General features: G+C 43.9%; 1 pseudogene; it reads left to right on the top strand.

The window, feature by feature from the left end:
- The first annotated feature begins 23 nt into the window (after positions 1-23).
- Positions 24-886, top strand: LOC106523345 (metabotropic glutamate receptor 7 pseudogene; annotated as a pseudogene).
- The last annotated feature ends 5,301 nt before the right edge of the window (positions 887-6,187 follow it).

Below are 6,187 nucleotides of genomic sequence, written 5' to 3'. Positions count from 1 at the left end.
CTCTCTCTCTCTCTCTCTCTCTCTCTCTCTCTCTCTCTCTCTCTCTCTGGAGAGGTGGAGAGATGATTGCGCACCCCTGGGAGACGGAGACCATCCCTCCTGTTTCCGTGGAGTTGCTCAGAGTAAGAATGTCACCCACTTCTGCTGGTCCAAACATTTAAGTATTTTCTTGTCTTTTCTTTTTTTTTTCAAATCGTTTTTTTAAAGGAGCAAGAGATCGTTTCAGAACACCGCGCTTTTTATTCTCTCTCTCTTTGGTTTCCTTGGGGTTGATGTATTTCAGATCTTAACAGGAACCTGTTTCTTCTTCGCTCTTGTGGATTCTTTTTTAGACTACATGGACAGAATCAGGCCAGTTCCACTTCCCTCACTGATTCCTTTCTGTGTGATGGATGTAGCCTCCCACTCGGGGGGAGCCGAGTTACCATCGGGGGCTTCACTGTTCAACAAGCTGCGCCGACGATGGGCGCAGTTCGCCTGCTGAGCCCACCGCTCCGCCTCGGTTCTCCAGCCCGGCAGCTTGTTGAATCTCCTCCTTGGTGACGAGAAGCATGGATCCCGCCTTTTAACAAACTTATCTCCCTCCTCCATCCGCCCTTAAAAAAAGGAAAAAAAGAAAAAGTTGACTACGATGGCTCGTCCCGGCGTGTGCGCCAGCCTGAGCTCCGTGTGGCGGCTGCTCTGGCTACTGTGCGCCGCCGCGGATGTGGCGCTGCTCCAGGAGACCTACGCGCCTCATTCCATACGGACTCAGGGTCACCTGACTATCGGGGGGCTCTTCCCGGTGCACTCCAGGGGGCTCGACGGCTTGCCGTGCGGCGACCTGAAGCGGGAGAACGGCATCCAGCGGCTGGAGGCCATGATGTACGCGCTGGACCAGATCAACCAGGACGAGCAACTCTTGCCGAACATCACCCTGGGCGCGCGGGTGCTGGACACTTGCTCGAGGGATACGTACGCGCTGGAGCAGTCGTTAACTTTCGTGCAAGCCCTGATCACGAAGGACACCTCGGACGTGAGGTGCACCAACGGGGAGCCGCCGGTGTTCGTCAAGCCGGAGAAAGTGGTGGGAGTCATCGGAGCTTCGGCCAGCTCCGTGTCCATTATGGTGGCCAACATCCTACGCCTCTTTCAGGCAAGTCTCCAAAAGAAATAAGTGACCGTTAGGTCATGTTTTCCACTGTTTTCACCTCAGATAATTGTGCGCTTCAGGGGACGGAGGAAGTGATGCGCGCCCACTCTTTCCCCTCCTTACTCACAGAAGCAGACAATTAAAAACAAAAAGTAAAACTCACAACGTAATCATCATCATCACCCTGCTTCATTCATCAGATTTCATTTAGTCAGACAAAAGGGCAGTTGGTGTGAGTTTGGATGCCTTTTTTATTTTATTTTATTTCTGTTCCAATACTCCACTGCGTGCATGCGACAGCTGAGCGTGCTGTTGCGTGTCCACATTGGTGCTGAAAGAACAGCTCCCGTCTGTTTGTCTTACTCCGGAGTCTGGATGAGTGGGCACCGACAGCCTGACACAATCACACCCAAAACTCAACAACCCCCTTGTCCTGAGAATAACAGGCCTATTTCATGGATTGCACATGATTGTGAGCCTCTTGTATGTAGTGAGACCTCAGGCCTGGTGGGGTTTTTTTTCTTGAAATGAATGGTTTTAAAACCTGAAAGGCCTGATTTGACACGTCTCACTTTTCTCTACAGCAGGTCTCTCTTTTCCAAACAAGAATGAGCTTGTTTCAAACTCTTTAGAGCCTAATTGGACTGAATGACTGCAAGCCAAGGAGATAAATTTGCACAGTTTTTTTTTCTTTTTCTTTTTTTTTATAAGGGTTCTCATTTCTGATCGTGGCTTGGAGCTGAAGTTGGCCCACTGCTGGTGCTGCAGTGGAATTGGAGGCAGCAGCAGGGCACCAATACAGCAGATTAATTATTTAAAACACATCTCCATAGCAAAATAACATTATGTGAAATACCACATAGTTGCCTTTGCGAATGTGCAGAATTCTGATCAGCTGTGTGTGTTTGTGTTTGTGTGTGTGAGGAGGAGGAGGACAGTCATCAGAGCTGCAGCTTTTGTGTTAATGATTTGTGGCTGCAGATTGCAGCTCACTGTCTTGTCGTGCACTGTCTCGTTTCAATTCAATTAGACAAACATGGGCCCGGGCACTAAGTATCTGTTTAACTGCAACTGTAAGACCATCGATGTACTTAACAAGCTTTTAGCTCTCCCATCCTTCCCCACACATCCTCACAATACACTTATTTATTCATCCAGTGGCTGCTTTTGTGGGTTCTGAGGCTCAGCTGGCAAGACAGATGGTCCCCACCACAACTCTCAGCTTTGGCTTTGGTTCACTTGTTGTAGACCAATTACGCATAAATTTTTCATATATGCAATTAGACACGAGCCCCTCCCCCTTAGGCCATGGGCAATAATGTCCGTGTCTGTTTGTTTGCGGSTTAATTTATGCTCGAAACAAAATATTTCTTGAACTAGTGGACAGATCTGAATGAAGCACTCTGGAAGTGTTTGCTGAATTTAAAACTACCACTGATTCATTTATGGAGGGAATTCTATTCAAGATGGCCGCCCCAGTTGAGCAGCAAACACAAACATGGTTACGATTCAGACAGTTTTACAGRTATTGACCTGAAATTTGTCTCTGAGCACTGTTCATTGCATTGACACTTTTACTCAAAACTTTGGCAGTAACTCTCACAGTCTTTAATGTCAGTGAAATATCTCAACCGTTTGACAGGTTTTGATGAAACTTTCAGAAAGTAATCACCCTATACAACTGATTGATATTTGTAGTCTGTTTGATTTAAGATGGCCACCACACCAATCATCCCTTAACTCTTACACACAGCTTGCAAGATGTGGCTGTAGCAGCCATTTTGAATGAAAATAAATACGTTGGGTGGGGGKTATTGTGCAAAATTTACTTTTTTGAGCTTTATATCATGTTATAATGTCATTTAGTCTTCTAAAGCATGTTGCTTTGACTTATTCATACATATATGAAATCTTTGCTGTCCACGTGTATGGGATAAATCTTGTGCCAGCAGGAATTGAATTTGAAATGCTCAGATTCAATCTGAATGTGCATAATTTGAAATTGAATGTATTTGGTTTGAAAATGAATTTTACAGAATTGAAACTGAATTTAATGGTTGTATCTGAATTAATTTGCTTTGAAACTGTATTTTGGTCTATTAAAAATTCAGTTTGACAACTATCAATTTCAGTTCCAAAATTCARATTTCTGTGTCMCACATCCTGGTCCTTGAGAAAGCCAGCCAGAGTAATCAAACACAGATCCACAGATTTACGTTTCACTTTGGTGAAGCTTCTCTTCTGTATGTAACAGAGTTGATGCAATCCAGCGTAAAAGTGACAAAAACAGAGTTATCTTATTGCAGTGATTAATTTTTACCTATATGTAGAAAAAACATTTACATCACATCAAGGATCACATATTGATCAGATGCTGCTGCTGACTGATCCATGACGGGATGTAAATGTAACATTTTCTACATATACTGTAGATAATMACTGCAATAAAATAACTTTGTTTTTGACACTTCTATGGTGGATTACATCAACTCTGTTACAGACTGAAGGGAAACTTCACCAAAGTGAAACRTAAATCTGTGGATCTGTGTTTGATTACTCTGGCTGGCTTTCTTAAAGATCAGGATGTGTGACACAGAAATATGAATTTTGGAACTGAAATTGAAAGTAGTCAAACTGAATTTTTAACAAAACAAAATRCAGTTTCAAAGTAAATTAATTCAAATTCAAAACTTTCAATTCAGTTTCAAACCATTAAATTCAGTTTCAATTGAGAAATTCATTTTCAAACCAATGCATTCAATTTCAAATTTTGCATGTTCAGATTCATTCTGAGCAATTCAAATTCAACTCCTGCTGGCACAAGATTTATCCCATACACGTGGAGCTGCCTTAAACGTTTGCTCACACAAAACACYGCCCATTTGTACAGAGCTCCATCCTGGAGCTCAGTATGCAGCCAGGGTCCCACCCCACACAGCATCCCTACTCTGCTCCTCCCCTACACAGCTCCACCAGACCTGRTGGAACTTGCCCATCTGTTCAGTTTTGTAATACTTACTACTTCTCAGTCCATTTCTTTATGAATCAATGGTTCATTAAAAATGGTTGGACTTTTCTTCAGGAAAAGRTTGTAAACAGCATGAAGCRTTGTTGTAGAGACGTGCTGAAGTGGGAGTGTTGGAAACAGCAGGAGGCTSTTGAAGAAACAGAGGCCAATTTTAAGGCATTTACAGCTTTGATGCAGTCAAATTTATTCTTGATAACTACAGCATTTTCATAACAACTKAAGGTAACATGCTTGATTGTGATATATTATAGAATTATGTGCAGTAATACCCCACCCCCAGGCAGCATACATTGCTAGGCCTTTAACTTATTTTGTCGTCACTATTCAGTTGGTTTGTCAAGCTGCTTGCATTTGTGAAAAAAACCTGCCGAAGATCAGTCCCCGATTCTCCTCGCTCCTTCCTCCTCCTCCTCCTCCTCTCACCAGTTGGACCCTGCACGTCTGCGAGCGTCAAGCTGTCAGAGTGTAGGTGTAGTTCAGGCGCGGCGTGGCGCTGAAGCTCAGGCGTTGTAATCAAGCTTGAGGAGTCTGTGGAGTGACAGCAGTTGTCATTCGGCTTCATCCATCACTCACCTTTTTTTATTTTTTTCCTTCTCATTTCCCCAAAGAGATGCCAGAAAAGCTAGATTGAATCACCACAGACAAATATGCATGCCCACGTGTAGGGAAACAGTGTACCTTAAGAAAAAAATTAAACATTTGCACGTCAGCATGATTTTGTTCCCAAGRCTTCAAGTGATGGTGATATTGATAATAAGGATGCAGAATTAAATGCAAGGACACAGGATGCAGCAGAATCAATATAGAGTCCAGAGCCCATTTACTCTCATTAGTGTTTCAACGTTTGATTGGTGTGGCAGAAATGACAAGTGTTGTTTGCAGCTGCAATTTATGAGCTTTTAACAGATTCCAAACAAGCATCAAAAGCTTGAGAGGACACCTGTTAAGGTATAATTAAAGAAGAGAATAAGAGAAACATCAAATGAGCCCTGAAGCAGTGGTTTGTTTTTCTTTGTAGTCCGTTTGAATAAGCGTTTGCTAAGGAATGCAGTGTCCTCTGAAAGACAAATCTTTACACTGAAAGTCTGATCACAGTGACTTCGGCATTTGTCCTCCTAGCCTACTTACCTCGTTGTTCTCTGTGAATATCAGTGGGTCATTTGGTGTCTGACTCCTGTGATAAACGAACCATCGGGGAAGCTTAATAATGATTGTGGATTTTATTGCCAGCTTCTAAATATCATGCCTGCCCATTGAAGACATGAGTGGCTGCTGAACTGCGAGTGCTGGGAAATTGACATGGGGGGGTGGGGGGTGGATTTTCCTGAGGACACAAGRGGGTTGATCGATACTGTTGCCATGGTGAGGCCGATTTGCCGCTAAGATGTTTTTATTTCTGTGCCTTTCATGCTGCGTTGGAAATGAGAATCAACAATGCCACACGAGGGCAGAAATCAATCAGCCAAACTTTTGAATTGTTATCAGGGGCTGKGTTGTTCACCTTTAAAAAAAAGGCATCCAAACCTTTGCCCCATGGCTCCTAAAAGCATGAGGAGGACGATGGCTGCACTGCTGCTGAAAAGGCTGAGCAACTTTGCCCATTTGTAAGTTTGAGTCTCCTGAATGAATTATGAAATTGATTTTCATCCAGATGACATTTACATCGGGGGGTGTGGTGGGAGGGAGGGCAGTCTACAGCTTGATGGCACATCTTTTCTCCCAAAAGGCAGAGAGGCAAAAGCCTCGTATCGGATCCAGGTGAACTCTGTCTTGTCCTCCTGTCTGGGGAAGTAGCCCCTTTAGAATAGCTGTCCAAGTGAGGCATTGATGTCCTCTGCTCTCCAAGCTCTGACAGGCTCCAGTCGGCTCTCCTTTTTCACAGAATCATCGCTGTGACTGATTTGAAGGAGATGGAAGCCTTGCAGTGTGATCTATTCAGCTGACAGTGGAGGAGATGGACACCAAAGGAATACGAAGGCTTTGTGTGTGTGTGTGTGTGTGTGTGTGTGTGTGTGTGTGTGTGTGTG

The sequence above is a fragment of the Austrofundulus limnaeus genome, unplaced genomic scaffold (genome assembly GCF_001266775.1).
Source record: "Austrofundulus limnaeus strain Quisiro unplaced genomic scaffold, Austrofundulus_limnaeus-1.0 Scaffold3, whole genome shotgun sequence".
NCBI lineage: Eukaryota > Metazoa > Chordata > Actinopteri > Cyprinodontiformes > Rivulidae > Austrofundulus > Austrofundulus limnaeus.
This window is presented reverse-complemented; position numbering and strand designations above follow the sequence as displayed.